Source organism: Pelophylax lessonae (genome assembly GCF_965119305.1).
Source record: "Pelophylax lessonae genome assembly, chromosome: 3".
NCBI lineage: Eukaryota > Metazoa > Chordata > Amphibia > Anura > Ranidae > Pelophylax > Pelophylax lessonae.
In genome coordinates, this window is record NC_138770.1 from 227,072,438 (window position 1) to 227,096,304 (window position 23,867).

The following is a 23,867-nucleotide window of genomic DNA, read 5'->3' on the forward strand; positions in this document are numbered from 1 at the left end:
AAGCGTTACCGAGAAGAAACTGGCACAATCACCCCTTGCGACAGTAGATCTTGTACCGCCTCTCGTAGATCCCTTAACTGGTCTGGAGATAGTCGTGGATTGGACAGGAAGAACCTATCCGACGGTTGAGACTGGAATTCGATCTTGTAACCCGATCGGATCAGTTCGTGAACCCATTTGTCCTGAATCAAGGAAATCCATGGTTCCGGAAAGAAGCGAAGTCGTCCCCTATCCCAGAAACGGCTGAGAGCATCCCTTCATGCAGACAAGGATTTGTCCGTAGATCCAGATTGGCCTGTTCTCGGCTTACCCGACCATGTCTTCTTGGAACCCCCAGAAGACCTGAATGGCTTAGCTCCTTTCTCCTGTGATCCGGAGGAACGAAATGAGCAGTAAATGAAGGCCCAGGTCTATTACATGGGGCCTTGCCCTTGGTGGATTGGGGTAGAAGCATACTCTTCCCACCCATGAGGCCTTTGATCCACTCCTCCAGGGAGGATACAAACAACCTAAAGAAAATAATATTGCTGCGCCAAGTCTTTCATTGGAGATAAATAAATATGTTTGGTGTACAAAATGTTATCACAATAACTCTAAATCAGTCCATCAACTGTGATACTAAAGTGATAAATCAATTTCTGAGCTGTGATTATAAAATCAATAATATTAATAGTCCCAATCCTCAGTGAAAATAGTGACCGAAAGAAAATCAAAAAATCTTCATCCACAAACGTGATCAAAAGTGCTGCATGCTTCACTCCAGGTGCTCCTAGTGACTGATTAGCAGCTCACCTTAGGAACAGACTCCGGAGAGTCAATACACACTCTGGGATAATCACTGCAGTCTGATTTGCCTTCCCATCACCGCTTCCTGATAGTCCCTCCAGGTTTATATGGCATCGGTGTGGAAAAATAAAAGCAAGATCTAGTGCTCTCTGATTTTAAGGCTATTTATTAAATCATAAATGGTGAAATCGCACTTACATTTCAAAGCACTTCAGCAGTGCGGACTTCTAGCATCAAACGCTGCCTGTGGTCTCCGGGAATCGACGTGATGACGTGCAGGCTCCTCCCCCGTACGCGTTGCGTCATAGACTTCGTACAAACAACCTGTCCCCCGTAAAGGTAAGTTCAGAAAGAGCCTTTTTGGAAGCCTGGTCCGCAGACCATATTTTTAGCCACACCATGCGTCTAACAGCAATCCCCACCGCAGACACTCTGGCTACCAGTGGAGCCGCATCACATATATACAGAAGGGCTTGGACCATTTGGTCCTTTAGCTCTATCCGGCCCGGTGAGAGCTGCTCCGTTTTCAAGTCACCTTTCAGCAACTGTGCCCATTCTGTGATGGTCTGTGAAACCAGAGGGATAACAAAGACCGGTTTTAGCATTGAGCCCGCTAATACATGAAAAAGGCGGGACAGATACACAATCCGTCTATCCACGGGGTTTGTAAATACCATGGACTCCTCCACCGAAACCACAGTAGACTTGTTTAGTCTGGAAAGGGGTTGATCCACCTTTAGTGGTACGGTCCATCTAGCGGATACCGTGTCCGCGAAGATGTAGCACCTTCTAAAGCGCTTAGGCACCACCAACATTGGTTTGATGCGCCCCCACTGTTCCATGACAAAGTTGTCAAAAAGTTCTGGACCGGGAAAAACCTTGCCCGACTTCTGGGATTTGCGGGGGCCAAAAGACACCTGCGGCCCTGATGCTGTAGAATCATCTGCCATTTTTAAGGTTTCCCACATTAACACTAAGTGCCACCGCCAGCGTGCTTTCCCGCGCGGCTGCTGACAAGGATATATCCTCCTCGCCATCAGAATGTGAATACGCAGATCCAACAGAAAGGTATGCGTACGCGGCGGCCATACCTACCTCAGAATCTGAGGATACTAGAGAGGCAGCAGAAGGCATAGGGTGCTTTCTGCTAGTGGCATTTTTTAAAACAAAATCCACTTTTGACGCCAAGTTTTCCAAAACTCCTGTAAATGCAGACAGGCACTGCAACCCGGAGGGTCCCGCAACCGCACTGAGGGGGTCTGTAGGTGAGATTTGGTCCATATTTACTTAATACAAAAAAAGCAGTGTCACTTTAAGAAAAGCTGCAAAAAACACGATCTGCACCGCTGCACCAGCGGCACCACAAGTCCCAGCCCTAGCACAGTCTGCAGCAGCAGGGTGAGTGAGAAATGCCTACAGGGGCCCCAGTAACATACCACCAAAACGATGTGGAGGGATACAGGAACATTCTGTGCAGAGAGAAAAAAATTATCTGACACAGGAACAGGAAAAACCTGGGTCATGCACCAGAGTCACCCTAAATTCTCCCTTGCTGTCCAGCGATCGTGGACTCCAAGAAAATGGCTGCCCCAGGCATTCCTATGGGGAAACTACCAAAACATTGCCTTCCATGCATTCTAATGGGAAACTTTTACATTGATGCAGAGCGAAAACTACAGCAAAATGGCGGCCCCCGGCGTGTCATGTAGTCTCCAGGACCCCCAGGGGAGTCAGACAGTGGCATTGGGGGGACCCTAGGAGAAGACCCCACAAAGACAAACCTCCCCCTCGCAGAACCACCCCAGCGGCCGCAATACATTCGCCCCCCTGAGGTAGGAACCTGCTTGTGGGGGGGGGGGGGCCTGGTATCACAGAGGCCAGGAGAACTGAGGGATACCCGAGGGCCTGACTTTCCCAGGGAGGGGGCCAACATCCGCCCAGAGACCGCCAGAGAAATGGGGGGGTCACTTACTTACCATACCAACAGCATCAGGTGGGCACTACTCCGAACAGACTACCTCTTCACATGGGGTGAGGGTGCTAACAGCGAGGGGGTACGCTGCGACTCAGGGCATCCCAGGTTGTGTGCGTCCCAGCGAGGTGTTTCACTCGCAGGCCAGCCCCCGTCCATCAGGGCTGTCTTGGCGAGGCCTAGTGCAGGACTATAACCTGCTCACGCTCGCTGCCCAGGCTGGGAGACCTTAAGGATCTAGCATATCCAGTCTGAAACCCAGCCGGCTGTTGCTTGTAGTTCTCTTGAAGACAACTAAAAAATAAAGTCTTACAAAAAGATTCCCAACAAACAGCCAAGACCGAAATCCCAGCAGAGAACTAGGTCCTACTCCTAAACTAGGCAGAAAAAACTGAAGGCTATAGCAGAGTGTGTGGGTGTATGCCTGCAGGTACTGCCCCAAAGGCATGGTAAATCTTTTCCTTCCTAGCGTCCTACTCCTTTAGGGGGCAGCATAACCCAATGGTAAAGAAGAATATGGAGCTGCATTTGTCAATGAACAATAGAGAAAACCTGTTTGCAGTCCCGCTTAAACTTACATGAGCCCATTCTCAATTCAGCACTGTGCTCGAGAGTGCCCTCTCTCTCCTCACAGAGCAGATAGCTAACAGCCAGAGCCATTGTGGCGCGAAAGTGTAGCATTTGTTATTAAAAAAAAAATTTGCATTACCATAACTTCAGTGCTTTAAGTAGTCCAAAAGAGGTTCCGGTACTCTATTATAGCCTATATATATATATTTTTTTTTGTATGACTCCCCTCATCCCCTAAGGTAACAACAACAACTATATCACCGAGCCGAGTGTACACGTTTCACACACTCTCTCCGAGTCTCCGGCCACGTTAAGTTGTTGACACTAACAGCGGCAAAAGCGACGCATGCGCTTTTCACTTTTCAAACTCAAGGGTGTACTATGGGTAATGTAGTCTCTGCTCTGGGTGGGACGAATTAGGAAGCGTGCATTGGGAAGGGTGCTCTGAAAAGCGGCAGATGTCCAAATGAGCGTACCGGTATGCTAAAAGCACGTTCTGGGCGCACGGAGAGGTGGCGATACGCTCAAGAGCTATATTTGGAAGTGGCGGTACTGAGTACCGGTGCGTACCGGCCCACTTAAAGCACTGCATAACTTCAAAAAGATTTTGTGGTGACATCATCTATGTCTAAGCATAGTCACTGGACTGGAACTCAAGGATGACTTTAAAAGGAGGAGCTTTTCTGAAAAATGATGCTGTTCCTTTATCGTGACATGCGAGAAATGTATTCATGCACACTAGTGCTTTTTTTGCCCGTTATGTTTTGCAGGACCATATCCACCTTGAAAACTAGTGACTCCAGGACCGCCATCAGAGCAGACAAAGCGGAGGGCCCCGCAGCCTCTGAGAGGAAGGGGGGGGGGTGGGTGTCAGGTGGTGATACATGCTCAAGGGGCTACATGGTTAACCCAGGGACTATCTTAGCAGATAATAAAAAAAAGCTGCTAAAAATTCCCACTGCTGCACAGGTGGCACCACAGGTCCCAGCCCACCAAGTTGCTGCTATAGCAGAAAAGAGGGAGAGCCATTTACCCCCACAGGGACTCACCACACTGACCCAGGTACAGGCAGAGCATTCAGCGCTGAAGGAGAGGAGGAAGCTCCGCAGTTAAAACTAGAGGCCCACTGCCAGATCACCGCTCTGTAGGTTCCAAAAACATAGCCACTGCTCCATTCAATGGGAAACTTCAAGAAAAAGGCCGCTGATAGATACAGCAGCCATCCATGGCAAAATGGCGGGCCCACACGGCTCCCGGGACCCCCAGAAATGAATGGGAAGGAAGAAGGGGGTCCTGACCTGAGCCCCCACCAGGACCCTCTCCCCCCAAAAACCGCATTTGTATCAGCCGGCGGTGTACCCCCCATCACCCGCTGTCATCCCCATAACAGTCAGGTCTGCATGGACACCCCTAGGGAGGGGGAAGGAGGGGGGATCTAGGCGTGGACAAATGGAGGGGTGGTCCACAGCGGGACCCCGATAAGAGGGGGGTGCCCTGCGGGAATTGACAGGAACTCGGGGGTCTGACTATCTCAGGGAGGGGCCCACGTTGACCCCAACAGGCCACCAGTAAAAGAGGGGGGAACACTGCTTACCACACTATGGAAACTGAGTGGGCACCACTTCAGGCAGACTACTGCACTATCTTGGAATGGGGTGCTGCGGGCCGGAGGTACGCTGCGACTCAGGCCGTGACCAGGTCTGACCGTGACCAGGTCTGTAGTTCTCACAGGAAAATCAAATAATAAAAGAGGAAAAAAATCAGTTTAAAAAGGAAAAAATGCTAGGACCAGAGATCCCAGCAAGGAATTAGTTCCTTACTCCTAACTAGGCAGAAAAAAACTGAGTGACTATGGGAGGAAGTGGGGGTATACCCCCTGGGGCTGCCCCACAGACGTGGTAAAGTTTTTTCCTGCCTAGTAGGGGGCAGCATAAGCCAATAGTCAAGAAGATCTGGAGCTATGGCCATCAACGAACGAAAGAGAAATTATAATGGTTGCAGACTGAAAAGGAAAGGTAATTTTTAATAATATTCAAATACAATATGATTTGAGTCCCAATTGTATATACTAGAATATTTTTTTTATTTGCAATTTTTGTTTCCTACGAAACTGGAGTTACCATTTAAGGCATTGAATGCATTAGGATAAAAAAAGCCTTCTGACTTTACAACCCCTTTAAAAAGTGTTAGCTGAAGTTGGACTTTATTTTTTTGCCACTTATGTAAAGTCTATCTAAACCTACTCTGCCATGTAACTCTACCCTCTCCACAGGGTGGCTAAATTGCTTCTCAATTGCTAAAGTGGAGGAGTGAGCATTACCACTCTAAAATAGGAAGTGTCTTAATGGCCCCACAACAAGTTTGGTGTATATTTATTTTATATGTAATAATATATAATATTAATATGTAATATTAATTAATTAATTAATATTAATATTATTAATATTAATAATAATTAATAATATTTTATATGTAAAAAAAAAAAAAAACAATTTATTCTTGCATATTTACAGCCGTGGCCTAACATTTTGAGAATGAGACCTATTACATTTTCACAAACGCTACTGCCTCAGTTTTTATGACAATTTGCATATACTCCAGGATGTTATGAAGAGTGATCAGATGAATTGCAATTAAATGCAAAGTCCCTCTTTGCCATGAGAATAAACTTAATCCCATACAAAAAAAACATTTCCACTGCATTTGTGAAGAAGGCTTCAGGGAGCTCAAAAAGTCCAACAAGCGCCAGGACAGTCTCCTACAGTTGATTCAGCTGCGGGATCAAGGCACCACCAGTGCAGAGCTTGTTCAGGAATGGCAGCAGGCAGGTGTGAGTGCATCTGCACACACAGTGAGGCAAATACTTTTGGAGGATAGCCTGGTATCAAGAAGGGCAGCAAATAAGGGACTTCTATCCAGGAAAAACATCAGGGACAGATTGATATTCTGCAAAAGGTACAGGGATTGGACTGCTGAGGACGGGTAAAGTAATTTTCTTTGATGAACCCCCTTTTCCGACTGTTTGGGGCATCCAGAAAAAAAACTGAGAAGAAAAGGTGAGTGCTACCATCAATCCTGTGTCATGCCAACAGAAAAGCATACTGAGACCATTCATGTGTGGGGTTGCTTCTCAGTCAAGGGTGTGGGCTCACTCATAATTTTGCCTAAGAACAAAGCCACAAATAAAGAATGGTACAAAAACATCCTCCAACAGCAACTCCTCCCAACCATCCAAGAACAGATTGGTGACAAACAATGCCTTTTCCAGTCTGATGGAGCACCTTGCCACAAGGCAAAAGTGATAACTAACTGGCCAGGAAAATCCCCAGACATTAATCCTATTGAGAACTTGTAGTCATTCCTCAACAGGCGGGTGAACAAAGACAACCCCGCAAATTCTGACAAATTACAAGCATTGAATATGCAAGAATGGGCTGCCATCAGTCAGGATGTGGCCCAGAAGTCGATTGACAGCATGCCAGGGCGCATTGCAGAGGTCTTGAAAAAGAAGGGTTAACACTGAAAATATTCTTTGCATAAACGTAATGTAATTGTCAATAAAAGCCTTTGACACTTATGAAATGCTTGTAATTAAACTTCAGTAAACTATAGTAACATCAGAAAAATACCCAAAAACACTGAAGTAGCATTATTTGTGAAAATTAATATTTGTCAGTCTCATAACTTTTGGCCACGGCTGTATATGCAGTGGTAAATATAAATAACCAGCTATATAGTTAGGGAACAAAATATCTAGTCCACTCTGAGAAACACAGAAGAAATATATGTACTATCAGAGGTTGAATCTGGTACATATCAGATTTTTTTTTAAGAATTTATTTATTTAAAGAAAAAAAAAAAAAAGACATAAAAACGCTGTTTTGCAGAATTTCAGACAGGACTGTCATAGGAGCCCTGTCTATGACTCCCTTGTCAAAGGCAGGCAGCTTGATACAAGCTACCTTTGTCTGCCGTCACTTATGCTGGCACACAACACAAATTTTTCCTTTGAACGAACGTACTTAAACTGAAAATTCTAAATTTTAGAATCATTAGTAGGGTCAAATCAGCATTTTTTTTTAAAAAAAAAGACAAAATTGAATGTTAAAAAGCAAGTGAAATTTTTAAAACGACATTCGTCCATTCATGGAATGTACAAATGAATTTTTATACGTATATTCGCCTCCAAAAATAATACATGCATGACCAGCATAAGACCTTTAGTAGCAGAAGCATGCTTTTTTTCTATCACCCGTCATGATGGGGTTAAAAAAACAAAAACTAGGCATTTAGTTCAAAAACAGCAGATAACCAAAACTATAAGGGGTTCTTCATTTATGCTGTGCGTATTATATATATATATATATATATATATATATATATATATATATACACACACACACACACACACACACACATATATATATATATATATATATATATATATATATATATATACACACACATACATATACACATACACAATATATATAAAAAATTACATCATATATTTATAATAAATATACCCAGAAGCAGAATATACAGGGTATTTTAACTTGGCTTTAAACATGAAGCTATATGAAGGGTGGAGGAATAATGGTATTTTTGTACTTACCGTAAAATCCATTTTTCTGAGTTCATCGACGGACACAGTGCTCCATAAATCATAACTACTGGGTTATATTGCCTCCTCCAGGAAAGGACTAGGCAAAACAAAAAACACCTGGCTACGCCCATGAGCCGTCCCTCAGCTTGGTATGTAACCCCCCTCTCTGCTCTAGGTAATCAGTTTAGTAGCAAGCAGTATTAGAAGTATCAGAACTCCATAGAGGGGTGGGGGTGCTAGGTCATTCGAACTCAGAGAAATGGATTTTACGGTAAAGTACAAAAAATCTTATTTCCTCTTTCGTTCCATCGTACATCGCTCCACAAACCATAACTACTGGGGCGACGAAAAGCAGTGCCAAAAAGAAAAATGAGAGGTGGGGAAAATAACCCAAGGCTAAACATAAGAGCCCTTAACCAGGACACAGGAGCCTTAACTGGGTCACAGGAGCCCCATTTGAAAAGTAAAAGTTTAATGAAAAACACCCCTCAAGAGGGAACAGCCCCTCTTAAACAACAACCTGCAAAACTTTGCCCCCAAAAGAAGCATCCGCAGATACCAAAGTTTCTACCTTTTAGAATTTTGTGAAGGTATGCACCGACGACCAAAGGGCCGCCTTGCACACTTGCGATATTGATGCCTGATGACGGAAGGCCCAAGAAGCACTAAGCGTCCGAGTAGAATGAATGCGCCGTGACAAGAAAAGGTGGAACCTGACCTTTAATGGAATAGGCCTGAGTCACTGTCTGTCTGATCCATCTGGGAAAGGTAGCCGAACAAGCGGCCAGCCTTTTTCTTGGTCCATCCCTAACTACAAAGAGTCTGACCTCCGAAAGGACTCCGTAGCTGCCAGATACACCCGAATCGCATGAACTATATCCAAGGTTTGCAAAGCAAATTCCTTGGGATGAGCCAGCTTGGGACACAAGGCAGTCAACACAATGTCCTCATTCAAATGGAAGTTAAAGACAACTTTGGAAAGGAATAATGGACAGGGACAAAAAAACACTTTATCCCTATGGACCACTAAATAAGGACTGCGACAGGATAATGCCGCCAATTCCGATACCCTGCGGGCTGAGGTAATAGCCACCAAGAATGTTCCTTTCTGGGATATCATAGGCAAGGGAATCTCCCAAATATTCTCAAATGAGGTTTCTGGAGAACCGAAAGTACTACATTTAAATCCCATGGCGACAAGAGAGACCGTACAGGTGGAGCCACATGTCCAACCCCCTGAGTGACTGTACGAACTAAAGAGTGCGTGGTTAGGGGTTGTTGAAAGAAGATTGCCAGGGCAGACACCTGGCCCTTGATGGCCCTTCTGACCAATGCTCTGTTGAAGAAAGGATAAGATCCGAGCCACAGAAAAGGATCGAGGGTGAGTACCAGTCGACGCACACCAAAAAATGTATGCTTTCCACGTATGATGGTATATCTTGCTGGAAGATGACTTCCTCACCGTCACCATAGTAGGGATCACTGATCCAGACAGACCTCTATCCCTCAGTACCTGGCTTTCAATAGTTAAGCCATTAAAACCAGCGAATGTAAAGCAGGATGGTAGATCAGCCCTTGGGACAACTGATCTTCTCTGAGAGGAAGTCCCTGAGGGACGTTTATGGCCACCAGACTGATTGGAAGATCCTCACCCTTGATTTCTCGCAGGAATTGCGGAAGAAGCCTGAGCTGAGGATGATACTTGCCTTACCATGGCCATTGGACGCCTGCGGCGTCTGCCAGGGGAACCTGTGATCTCGCCACGAACCTTGGTATCCCCCTGTGGAGCCGAACCTGCTAAAGGAGCTACATCTAGGACTGTGCAAACAGAACTGTTTTGAAGGTGGATACCACCTGACTCAGAACCTGTACGCAAAATGGGAGAGAGAACTATCTATGTGACAGCAGCCGGTTTATCACAGCCTGTGGTTCCTGAAGTTTGTCCAGAGGAAGGACCACCCTGATCTGAATTAGAATCAGACCTAGGTAAATCAATTCCCTGAACAGGGATACCTTAGGTAGTTCAGACATCACCTGAGACTCAGGACCTAAAAAACCTGAAAAGGACAAGCTTTGTGCCCCTTTCTGGGAACTTCCAAAATAATAATTTTGTGGATCCCCTTGATGCTCATGAAGAAGGTCCACGAGGCCGGAAACCAGCTAAAATGTCCCCCCACCCCAATAATGCAGATCTTCATTCTGAAAAGGTCCTGTCTTCGGGTCTGGAGACGCTAGCTCTAGGTTTACCAGACCAAGGATGCTTGGAACCTCAAGGGGAAGATTTAAAATATCTAATTTCACTTATTCTCTGTCCCAGAATAATTTTTCTATGTGCTGAGGAGGGCCCCAGTCTGCAACGAGGCTCCTTCCCTTTCCTGGACTATGGCAGGAAGGTACTCTCACCCCCCCTCCACCCGTGATACCCTTAAGGATGTCATCCAGGGTAGTCCCAAACAGGCGATCAGGTTTTTACCGAGGCGCCACAAATCGAGTACCAGGGGGTCCAATCCCCAGTGTGGCCCCCAGGATGAGTGGATGAGTTACCAGGCAAAAGGGGCCCCGATTTGGATCAACAAGTGCTTTCTTAGAGGCTTGGTATGCGGACCAATTCCTAAGCCACAGCACGGGACTAATCACCACCACTGAAACAGAAGGTTTGGACAGCACAGGAGCTATATCCAAAGCTGCATCACAAAAAAAACTGCAGCCCATGGACCAACTGGTCCGCTAAATCAACATAAGTAGCGGGGGACCTGCTCACCCCCCAGGCCCTGGAACAAAAGCTTGGCCCATTCAGTTAGGGTCTGAGACACCAGGGCTAAGGCAATGATTGGCCACAATGTAGAACCAGCCATAGTAAACATGCTGCGTGCCACAGCCTTCGCTTTCCTGTCAGCCAGGTCCTTAAAGGACGGGGATAACTCTACTGGGATCATTGTAGCTTTGTTCAACCTGGAAACATTGGTTGGGGACCACAAAAGGGAAATTTTGGTTGTTTCCATTCCTTACAGGAAAACTTGTCAAAATAAGGCACATAAGGAAACACCTTTGGAGTGCGAGGTGACTTGTGCGTACCAAAACGACACAGCCACGACCAGCGCATCCAGCATTTTTTAAGTCTCACGCACTGCAGTGATAAAATGCGTCTACCAGTGCATTTAATTTGCGGGCCGCGTCCACGGCGGCATCAGGCTCAGAATCAGTTGAGACAGACTGAGCAGGGAAAGGCAGAGGAAGCTTCTTCCTTGGCCTTTTCCCACACCCCAAACGCTACTTCCACCTGGGACACTAAGGACTGCAGGACCACCATCAGTGCAACCATGGGAAGCTAGGGTTCCGCTGGACCTGCCACCTCCATGAGGGGGTCAGTGGGGAGATGTGACCTGAGGCTCCATAAGGAAAACTAGCTTAATGACTTGCCGTAAAATCCTTTTCTCTGAAGTTCGACAGACGTAGCTCCATATTCTTCTTAACCATTGGGTTATGTTCCCCCCTACAGTAGTAGGACACTAGGCGGGAAAAAAACTTTTCCACGCCTATGGGGTAGTCCCTGAAGGCATACACCCACTCAATCTGCTATAGGATTCAGTTTTGTTGCAAGCAGTGTCAGAAGTATAAAACCCCAACCCACCCAGAAATAGAGGGGCGGGTTCTGCGTCTGTCAATGAACTTCAGAGAAAAGGATTTTACGGTAGGTCAAAAAACTGACTTTTTGTAAAATCTTACCGTAAAATCCCTTTCTCTGAGTCCTCCGACAGTTGCCGCCCACTCATACAGTCTTCACCAATGGGGTATTGACTTCCTCTCCTTAGGAGTAGCTAGGCAAAAGACTTGTTAGAACAAAAGCATTTCCATAGACACACCCATGGGGGCTTTCCCACTGGTCCAATACCCCTCCTGCAATAGCCATCTCAACTCAGTTTGGTATCAAAGCAGTTAAGTGTATAAAAACCCCAAAAGAGGGGCGGGGGCGGCGACTGTCGGAGGACTCAGAGAAAGAAATTTTACGGTAAGATTTTTAAAAAAATTCAGTTTTCTCTTACGTCCTCCGACAGTCGCCGCCCACTCATACAGTCTTCACCAGTGGGGATGTCCCAAAGCAGTGTAGACATGAGGGGTGGGAAACGCAACCATCAGAAAAGGCAATGCAGTACCCATTTTAGAGAAAGGAACCTTACATGAACAGAAAGGTAACCCTCTGGACAACAGAAAAGCTCAACTGGAGCAAACAACCCAGGAAAGCAAATAACCAAGGGGTAAACAACCCCAACAGCCAGGGACCCGCACAAAACCTGGGTCCCCTACTGGACTGCCGCACAGAGAACTTTGCGGCCAAAGGAGGCATCCGCTGATGCCAGAACATCAATTTTGTAGAATTTAGAAAAGGTGTGCACTGACGACCAAGTCGCAGACTTGCACACCTGGGCCACTGAGGCTTGATGCTGGAAAGCCCAGGACGCACTCACCGACTTGGTAGAGTGCGCCTTGACAGGGAAGGGTGGCACCCTTTCCCGCAAGGAATAGGCCTGAACAATTGTCTGTCTGATCCATTTTGCAATGGTCTCCGCAGACGCAGCCATACCCTTCTGCGGTCCCTCAGGAAGGACAAAGAGGGAATCCGATTTCCGAAAGGATTCAGTTGAAGACAGGTAAACCCTGATCGCCCTGACAACATCCAAAGAATGCAAGGCAATCTCCTTAGGATGCATAGGATTCGCACAGATCGAAGGTAAGACAATGTCTTCATTGATGTGAAATTCCGAAACCACCTTTGGAAGAAAGGACGGGTTAGGTCGCAAGACCACCTTATCCCTATGAACCACCAGGTAAACACCGACACTCTGCGAGCAGAAGTGATCGCTACCAGAAAGGCAACCTTTTTCGATAGCAGAGGTAATGAAATGTCCCTGATGTTTTAAAACGGGGAACGTTGTAATACGGACAGAACCAGGTTCAAGTCCCATGGAGGCAGAGGCTCCCTTCTAGGAGGGGCCAAGTGACACACACCTTGAATGAAGGTGCGAATCAAAGAATTAGACGCCACAGGGCGCTGAAAAAGATCAGCCAGTGCAGAAACCTGGCCCTTAATCGTAGCCAACACAAGGCGCTGGTCCACACCAGATTGGAAGAAAGCCAACACTCGCCACAGAGTATGAACGAGGAGAGAAACCCCTGGACTCACACCAGGCAAAATAAGCTTTCCGCGTACGGTCATAAATCTTACCAGACGAGGCTTTCCTAGCCTTTATTAAAGTAGGAATGACCTCTGAGGAGAGACCCCTGTCTCTCAGGACCTGGCTTTCAACAGCCATGCCGTTAAAGCCAGCGACTGTAAAGCAGGATGGAAGATCGGTCCCTGAGACAGCAGATCTACCCGCATTGGCAGCCGCCAAGGAGGCTCGACGGCCAGGTGAACGATGTCCGCGTACCAGGACCGGCGTGTCCAGTTCGAGGCCACCAGAATCACCAATGTTGGTTCCGAGGCCAACCTGCGAAGGAACCTGGACAACAACTGAATCAGAGGAAAGGCATAGATCAGACGATACTGACGCCAAGGCACCACCAGCGCATCTGAGGCGTCTGCCAGAGGATCGCGCGTTCTTGCCACGTACCTTTCCACCTTGTGGTTTAGCCGAGACGTGAACAGATCCACATCCGGGGATCCCCACTTCGCACACAGCATTTGAAATACCTCTGGGTGCAGGGACCATTCCCCCTGGTCCAGGGTCTGGCGGCTCACATAATTGGCCTGCCAATTCTCCACACCCGGAATGTGAACTGCCGATATCGCCGGGACATGAGTCTCGGCCAAAGACAGAATACTGGTCACTTCCTGGGCCGCCCGGGCACTTCTGGTGCCCCCTTGGTGGTTGATGTACGCCACCCCAGTGGCATAGTCCGTCTGCACCCGTACAGGATGGCCCTGAAGATGATCCGACCAGTGGAGCAGGCACAGCCTGATCGCTCTCAATTCCAATATGTTTATCGGAAGGGAGGATTCCTCCTCCGACCAAGTGCCCTGGGCAGACAGGTTGCCCAGGACGCCACCACAGCCCGACAGGCTGGCATCCGTAGTAATCACCGTCCATAGTAACGGCCGGAAGGATTTCCCTTCTGACACAGCCGGGGACTGAAGCCACCACAAGAGATCCAGTCTTGTTTGGCGACTCAGAGACACTCTAGCGTTCAAGGACTGAGGTAGAACACCTTTGCTTGAGCAGAGTCCAGAACCATTCCCAAATACGGGAGACGAACCGTAGGAGACAAGGTCGACTTCTGAACGTTGATTGTCCAACTGAACTCCTGGAGCATCTGGACCGTAGTGGACAGATCATGCCGCAGGCTCTGACTGGCACTCGATCTTAACAGGAGATCGTCCAGATAACCCAAGACTGCAATGCCCTGCGCCCGCAGCAGCCCCAGAACAGGAGCCAGCACTTTGGTAAAGACCCTTGGAGCCGAAGCGAGACCGAAAAGGTAACGCCACAAACTCATAGTGAATATAGGGATGTGTAGATACACATCCTTCAGGTGGATAGAGGCCAGGAATTCTCCCGGGCTCAGAGAGGCTACCACCGAGTGGAGCGATTCCATGCAGAATTTTCGAACGCGCACAAAGCGGTTCAGAGCTTTCAAGTGTAGAATCAGACGCACTTTGCCCTCCTTTCTGGGCACAGTGAACAGATTCGAGTAAAACCCCCAAAACCTGTCCTGATGAGGCACCGGGACGATTACCCCCTGAGCGAGGAGATCCTGTACCACTTGATGCAGGTCCTGTAACCGCCCTGGGGTCAAATTAAGATTTGAGGGAAAGAATCTGTCCGCCGGCCGTGAAAGAAATTTGATCTTGTACCCTGATCGAACGATTTCCTGAACCCACCCATCCCGAATTCGGAGCAGCCAAGGTTGGAGGAAACCGCGCAAACGTCCCCCCACCCCTGAAATGAATGAGGGCGCCCCTTCAGGCAGAGGCGGACTGGGCCACCGCACCAGATTGGCCGGATTTTTGTTTGCCGGCCCAGGGATTTCTCTGGCCACCCTGGCCCTTGAAGGGTTTTCCCTTGTACTGTGACTTGAAGGCACGAAAAGAACCCCGATTAGGTTTAAAGGCGGGACCCCGCTTGCCACGGAAAAACTTGCCCTTAGGATTCTGGGATAGCAGAGTGCTCTTGCCCCCCGTTACTCCCTTAACCAATTCATCCAGGGATTCCCCAAAAAGGCGAGACCCCGCATAGGGAATGTCAGCCACCGCCTTCCTGGATTTCTGGTCAGCCGACCAGCTCTTTAACCAGATCAGCCAACGGCTAAGCACTGCGACACTGGACAGGCGTGCAGCCAAAGGGGCCTCATCGCACAAATACATGACCCCTTGATAAATCTGGTCCACCATCTCCACGGTAGTGGGAGGGGCAGAATCAGCCACGAGTGTGCGTCTGAGCACCTTGGTCCAGTCCGCCACAGCCTGAGCCGCCATGACAGAGGCGAAAATAGGCCTGAGCATGGAAACCGCCACCACATAATTGTGGCGGGCAAGCGATTCCAGCCTCCGATCCGTAGGATCCCTAAATACCGGAGAATCTTCGGTAGGAACCAGTGTAGCCTTGTTCAATCTGGCTACAGTGTGATCCACTTGAGGAGTCACACACCAGCGTGCAACCGTAGTAGACGCAAAAGGATACAGAAGTTGAAACCTCCTAGGCACCGCGAAGGTGTGTTTCAAATTGCGCCATTGTTCATTCACAGTGTGATGAAACTCAGCGGGGCAGGAAAAAACCTGCGCCGTCTTACGGGTCCTGTGTGTACCAAAAGATGACACAATGCCCGGAGGATTGGGCTCATCCTCTAAATGTAGTGTTTCTTTAATGGCAGAAATCAGTGCATCCATAGCTGCGCGTTCCTCAGAATCAGAAGAAAAAGAAATCCTAGGCCTTTTTCTAGCAGCGGGTTCAGACATCAGCACATCCATTTTGGACACCAAAGACGCCACAACAGCAGCCAGATTAGTCAGAGTAGAGGATTCAGAATAACTGGAATCCCCCACCAAACCTGGAGGGAATTTGCTGTCCTGTGATTCCATTGCAAAAAAAGTGTTTTTTTTTTATGAGGTACTGGCCCTTTAAGAGCGCCGCGGACCCCCGCAGCACATTGCTACAATGGCTGTGGAACACAGACCCCCCGCAGGGACAAACTGAGCCAGGAAGATTGCACAATGGAGGAAAAGAAAAGACAGCAGGACAGAGCCCCAGTAGTATGTTACCAGCTCCTTCGGTCGCTTCAGAGTAAAGGAAGGAAGTGATGTCACCGCAAAAGACTGAACAGAGGCTGCAGGCTAAGGAAACATGGATGCCTATGCAAAGCAATGGGAGGCTTCGGCAAGATGGCCGCCGACATGTGCTCGGAACGATCGTTGCCACACACAAGATGGCGTCGCAAGGTGCCAAAATGCACTACACACAATGCTATACAAGTGCCCACAGTGAAGCCAGACATGCTGCCCACACCTAAAATGGCGGACCGTCGGGTTTTAACCCCGCAGCAGTCGCCACGCTAGTCTGTACCTCCAAGCACCTCAGTGACAAAGGAGAGGGATCCCCCAAACCCCACACAGCGCAGGCTGTGAGAGAAAAACCCCCCGCAGGGACCAGGATCAGGGAACCCAAAAACGCACAGACATAGGGGACACCACAGACACAGAGGACTGCCGACCCCAGACAGAGGCCCCACACAGAGTGTACTTAGCTGTACCCGATGGCATGGGGTGCCTCAAAAGAAACAGAAAACTGCTCACCCTCAGATCGCAGGGGAGTGCCGCCAGCCAAAATCGCAGGACACCAGGAGTGCACGGACGAACCGTGCATGTGTCCGGTGAGGTAGCCACCCCACAAGGCTGCATCCCTGAGGACAGGGATGGGTCGTTTATGAGGCCAGGGCGAACACATAGCCTGCGAAACGCTCGATGGCGGGCTGGGATTCCATCCTGGGATCCTCTGTCCTGGAGAACCAGGACGACCAGTCCGATTCCCAGCTCCGCAACTCCATCTTCATCCGAAGATCCGACTAACTAAAAGCTGATAAAATAAACAGCTAGCAATGCAAAGAAAAAAATACATTTTCAGAAAATAAAATCATAAAATAGAAGGCTGAGACTGTAGCCCCAGCACAGGGAAGCCTGACTACTCCTGAACTAGGCAGAAGACAAACTGAGTTGAGATGGCTATTGCAGGAGGGGTATTGGACCAGTGGGACAGCCCCCATGGGTGTGTCTATGGAAATGCTTTTGTTCTAACAAGTCTTTTGCCTAGCTACTCCTAAGGAGAGGAAGTCAATACCCCATTGGTGAAGACTGTATGAGTGGGCGGCGACTGTCGGAGGACGTAAGAGAAATCCAGTTTTCTCTACCCTTCATTGACAGACGTAGCTCCATATTCTTAACCATTGGGACGTCCCAAAGCAGTATTTGCATGAAGGGTGGGAAAACAATGCAGAGAAAGAACGTAATTCCCCAAAGGTTAAACTTAGCCAACCAGGTAACATGGAGCTCAACCAGGAACAACTGGAGCTCACCTAGAAACATACACCCTAAAAAGAGAAAAAAAAATTGCTCTTTTAAACAGCAGCCTGCAAAACCTTGTGGCCAAAAGAAGCATCTGAGGATGCCAACACATCTACTTTGTGTTATTTAGTAAACGTGTGTACAGACGACCGAGTTGCCGCCTTGCAAACTTGTATTACTGACGCCTGATGGCGAAAGGCCCAAGAGGCACTCAGCCCTAGCAGAATGCTCCTTCACAGGGAAAAGTAGAACCTGACCCTTAAATGAATACGCCTGTACCACCGTCTGCCAGATCCATCTGGATATGGTTGCAGCAGACTTAGCCAATCCCTTCCGTGAGGGAAAAAGGAGAGTCTGATTTCCTGAAAAACTCAGTATCCGCCAGGCAAACCCTAATTGCCCGATTAGGTCGAAGTACCACTCTGTGGACCACCAGGTTTTTGAAGAACACACAGTACCAAGTTAAGATCCCACAGAGTTACATGACGAACTCCCTGGATAAAAGTGCAAATAAAAGAATGCGTAGCTAAAGGGCATTGAAAAACACCACCAAAGCCGACACCTGGCCTTTAATAGTACCCAAGGCCAACCGCTGCTCAACCCCTCTTTGGAGGAAAGCCAATATCCTAGCCACTGAAAAGGAGCGTGGATGCACCTTAATCGATTCACACCATGAAATGTACAATTTTCACGTACGATGATAAATGAACCTGGAGGTAGATTTTCTAGCCTTCAGTGTAGAAATCACTGAGTCAGAAAGACCCCTATCCTTCAATACATGGCTTTCAACAGCCACACCGTTAGCCAGCGACTAAAACAGGATGGAAGATCGGCCCTTGAGACAGCAGATCTTCCCTGAGAGGAAGTCTCCAAGGAGCATCGGCGACCAACCTTACCAGATCTGCGTATTAAGACAGGCGAGGCCAGTCTGGGGCCACCAGAAATGACCGGAACCCTTCCGCCTCTATTCTGTGCAGAAGCCTCGGCAGAAGTTTCAGCGGAGAAAACGCAAAGATCAGCCGATACTGACTCCAAGGAGCCACCAGTGCGTCTGTGGCGTCTTCCAGAGGATCCCGAGACCTAACTACAAACCTCTGTACATTCTCGTTGAGCCAAGAAACTAACAGGTCTACATCGGGTGTCCCCCACCAGACACACAACAGGTGAAACCCCTCCAGTGCAGGGACCATTCCCGCTGATCCAACACTCAATGACTCAAGTAATCCGCCTGCCAGTTCTCCACTTCGGCTACATGTTCGGTGGTGAGGGCTGGAACCAAAATTTTCTGCCTATATTAAAATCTCGGCCACCTACCAAGCCGCCAGGACACTCTTGGTGCCCCCTTGATGATTGACGTAAACCACAGCCGTGGCATTGTCTGATTTAATCCGAACTGGACAACCCTGCAGCAATTTGTCCAGTGACTCAAGCAAAGCTTTATCGCTCTGAGTGCCAGAATATTGATCGGAAGTCTCTCCCTGGAAACACAGCTTTCCAAGTACTCCCCCCAGCCGGATAGGCTGGCATCTGTGGATACCACGATCCAATACAATGGAAGGAAGGTTTTGGAGGAATGGAGCCACCACAGAGGAGCACTTCTTGCGTTTTGACTCTTTTAACCTTTGCAGAGGTCTTGTGTAGAACTGAGCAAACGGAACCGCCCCAATGGTAGACACCATCAGGCCTAGAGCTCTCAGGAGGACAGAGTGCTGGATAACAGCAACCGAATCGCCCTCTGAAACTTTGCAGCTTTTCCGGGGGAAGAAACACCCTCGCAGGGGCTGAGTCCAGAGTCAATCCCAGATAAACCATTTTGGAGGCTGGGACCAGAGCAGATTTTCTGAAATTGATGGCCACACTGAACTCTTGCAGAGTCTGTACAGTGATTGACAGATCGCTCACCAGACCTGAGTAGGAGTCTGCTCTTAAGAGGAGATCATCCAGGTACCCCAGTAATGCAATCACCCGCTGTCAGTGTAATGCCAATACCAGAGCCAACACGTTAGTGAAGACCCTGGGGGACGGAGGTGAGACCAAAGGGTAACGCCACAAATCGAAAATGTTCCTCTCCTACAGTGAAGCTTAGAAAACGCTGCGTAAATAGGGATGTGCAGATATGCCTCCTCGATATCGATAGAGGCCAAAAAATCCCCTTGGTGTAGGAACGCCACTACTGTGCGAATGGACTTCATTCAAAACCTCTGTACCCGCACTAAGCGATTCAGAGCCTTGAGGTCCAGAATTGGACACACTTTCCCTTCTTTCCTGTGAACAGTAAGCAGGTTTGAATAAAAGGAAAGCATTCCTGAGAGGGAACCGGCACAATCGCCCTTTGCGACAGCAGATCTTGTACTGCCTCTCGTAGATCCCTTAACCGATCGGAAGATAGGCGTAGATTGGATGGGAAGAATCTGTCCGACGGTCAGGACCTGAATTCGATCCTGTAACCCAATCGGAGCAGCTCGTGGGCTCATTTGTCCTGAATCAAGGAGGTCCTTGGTTCTGGACAGAAAATGAAGATGTCCCCCCACCCCAGATACGCGTGGGGGCATCCCCTTCATGCAGAAAGAGATTTGTCAGCAGATCTGGAGGGGCCTGTTCTCGGGTTACCCAAAAACATCTTCTTGGAACCCCCTAGATGACCTAATTGGCATAGATCCTTTCTCCTGCCTGCTGAAGGCACAAAGGGGCCGCCTGTGTGCTGAAAAATAAGGGCCCCGTCTATTACACGGTGACTTGTCCTTAACGGATAGAGGAAGAGTACTCTTCCCATCTGTGAGTCCTTTGATCAGTTCATCCAACAAAAACCCAAATAAGCGGACCCCCGTAAAGGGGAGATTTGATAGAGCCTTTTTAGAAGCCTGGTCAGTAGACCAACTTTTTAGCCCCACCATGGGTGGTTACCATTATTGTGTTTAGAACAACTCCACTGCCTCGCGACAATTTTGTCACAGCAGGTAGGAAAACGGAGTACCTTTGCTGCTTTTAGGTTATCTGCGGGCCCCGAGGGGACCGGTGCCCCCCATGTTAAAATTTTCTGCACCTATACAATCAGTGCATCCACCAGCTCCCCTGCATGTGTATGTGCAGTAAAAAAGGAATCATCCTCACCGCAGAGCACCCGAAGTGTGTGGACGCAGACCCAGTAGAGTTTATGTGCCAAAATCACCCTGAAACATAACAAGCAGGGGAGGTTGCAGACCACAGTCCCGCAAGGAGACGCCGGCTAAAGTTCCACAAAAAGACCTATTAGACCAAAGGGTCGTCCACCATAAATGACATAAAAGGACATAGCCCCTATAAAAAGGGGAAGAGGGGACCCGTCGTGATGCAGACACGCAGGCAGAGTACCCCACACAACAATTCTCCCCCATGGCACCCCCCGGTTCAAGGGGGGCGCCAAGCAGTCTATGTCCACACCCCTGAGGGGGGGGGGAGGGCAGATGCCCATCCGTTGCTCTATCACCCCGGTGAGCAGCTCAAACAGCCTGGTCAGGTCAGCAGCTCAGACAGCCAGTCTCGAGTAGGCCGCAGAGCCACAGCCTAAATTTGGGGCTTGATCCGGTCGCGAGTCCGCCGTCAGCTGTCACCTTGATCAGCAGCACAGACAACTCGGTTAGGAGCCCGGACAGCCTGGTCAGTCGCCCGGACAGCTTGGTCAGTCACTCGGACAGCCAGCTCCATCAGCCGCAAGTTGCCGCCTCAATTTTTGGCCTGATCGGGCCGCGTGAGGAATTTGCCGGTCATCTCGGTCAGGTACCCAGACTGCTGCGAGTAGGCCGCAAAGCCACGGACTACATTTTTACGCCCAACCCTGACACGTGAGGCGCAGACCCGCGGATCAACAAACATCCACTCCCCCCCAAGCCTATAACCACCGCAGGGAGCCCAAAGGACATCCCTGCCCCAATCACTAACCCCCAGGGGGCTGGGAACTTGCTCAAAAGCCCCCCCCCTGTGCGAACCAGACAGCGCAGTCAGCAACAACCACATCCACCCCCCCTTACTGGAGCAAGTGGCAAAGCCAGCTCCTACCTAACCACGGGAGGGGAGGTGGGCATGGGGGTAGGTTGGGGCCAAAAGACCACCGTGACTGTTAGAGGGGCTGGGGGAAATGGAAGGGAACTCGGGGGTCAGACAATCCAAAGGAGGGGCCCACATCCACCCCGAGACTGCAAGGGGGGGGGACACTACTCACCATACCAACGACAATCGGGTGGGTGCCACTCCGACAGACCTCTCCAATCGGGGTGGGGGTGCTGACGGCTAAGGGGGCACGCTGCGGCTCAAGCCGAACCAGGTTTCGGCTTGAGCCGGCGGTTTCACTCGCAGGCCAGCCCCTGTGCATTGGGGCTCTGTTGTGGCGAGGCCTAACGCAGGGCTATAACCTGCACACGCTTGCTGGCCGGACTGGGAGACATTAAGGATCTAGGATATCCAGTCCGAAACCCAGTCTGGTTGTTGATTGCAGTTCTCTCAGGAACATAACTAGCTAAAAAATTTAAATTTTAACAAAGGTTCCCTTTAAAATAAAAAAAAAAAACAATTTAAGTCGACCGAAGTCCTAGCCGGGAACTAGGTCATATTTCTAAACTAGACAGAAACACTGAATCCTATAGCAGAGTGAGTGGGTGTATGCCTTCAGGGACTTCCCCATATTTGTGGTTAAGTTTTTTCCTGCCTAGTGTCCTACTCCTGTAGGGGGTAGCATAACCCAATGGTTAAGAAGAATATGGAGCTGCATCTGTCAATGAACGATAGAGAAAAGAAGACCTTGCAGTACAAAAACGATCTTTTGGCTAAAGGATCCCCCCCAAGGCTCAGGGAACCTATCAGCAGAGAGAGATAACAGGGACCCCCAAGGACTCATCCTAACGATCAGAGGAGCGCTGAGAACTCAGACCCAGCATCCCGATGGACGCCATCCCTGTTCATATGTCCTGGGCACAAGAAGAGGAAGCTGAGGAGGAGCTTTGGCAACCCCCACGAGGCTTCAGTCATCTTCAGCGTCTCCTGGACTAAGGGAAAAAGGCCCTCGTGACATAATCGGGCTACACAAACATGGCAGTCAACCGAAGACCAGACACACTAAGGGAAAATGGCCCCCGTGACATTGGGCTACACAAACATAGCCACCAACTGGAGACCAGCCAGACTAATGGAAAATGGCCACCATCAGCTACAAACACTGAAGCATGCTGCCAAGATCTTCCCTGAGCCCTCTGCAACGCTGCACCCTCTGCAAAGGGACACTCCCGAAGGTAGGACACGCGCTAGGGGAGACTCCGCTGTGCACTCCACACTGTAAACAGTAGGGCATGCACATAGGGATCTCACACAATGGGACCCCGCCAGACTACCTGGGCAGGAGACACTAACCCAGGACCCTTACAGAGGGGGAATAACAGGGGAGACCCAAGGGGCCTCTGCTGCATTCTCTGCCCTGGGACCCCCACCAGACTCCAGGTCCAGACGGGGAAAGGGAGCAGGGGAAGCCCAGCTCACTGAGGGATTTTTAAGGATGGGAGGAGGGAACCTGCATGCAGGTCTGACTGTCCCTGGGGGTTACCCGCAGCCACCCAAAAAAAAGGGGAGACTGTACTTACCCCTCCATGGTGCGGGCAACGCTCCAGACAGAATCCTTACCACCGAAGTAGGGGAGCTGTTGGCCAATAGATGTTTAACTCGCAGGCTAGCCTCTGTCCGTGAGGTTATGTCGTGGCCAACCTAGCACGTAGCTGTGGTCTGCATGTGCTCACTGGCTGGGGTGACCACTGTATCGAGATTATTCAGCCCGTTGCCCAGCCTGGCAGTTGATTGTAAATCTCCAGAGAGAAAGAAAAAAAAGTAATGTAAGGAAGGAGCAAAAAATTGCTAGGACCAGAGATCCCAGCCGGGAGCCTAGGTCCTTACTCCTGATTAGACAGAATATAATTACCTAGAGCAGAGAGGGGGGTTATATACCAAGCTGAGGATGGCCCATGGGCATAGCCAGGTGTTTTTTGTTCTTCCTAGTCCTTCTCCTGGAGGAGGCAATATAACCCAGTAGTTATGATTTATGGAGCGCTGTGTCCGTCAATGAAAGTAAAAAAGTGCCCCTATAGCAAGCTGCAAAGAATAGCATAGGGTGCCCCTATAACAAAGGTAAAAAAAAACAAAAAATCTGAATTTTTGTAAAATCTTACCGTAAAATTCCTTTCTCTGAGTCCTCCGACAGTCGCCGCCCACTCATACAGTCTTCACCAATGGGGTATTGACTTCCTCTCCACAGGAGTAGCTAGGCATAAGACTTGTTAAGAACAAAGCATTTACATAGTCACACCCATGGGGGCTGTCCCACTGGTCCAATACCCCCCTGCAATAGCCATCCCAACTCAGTT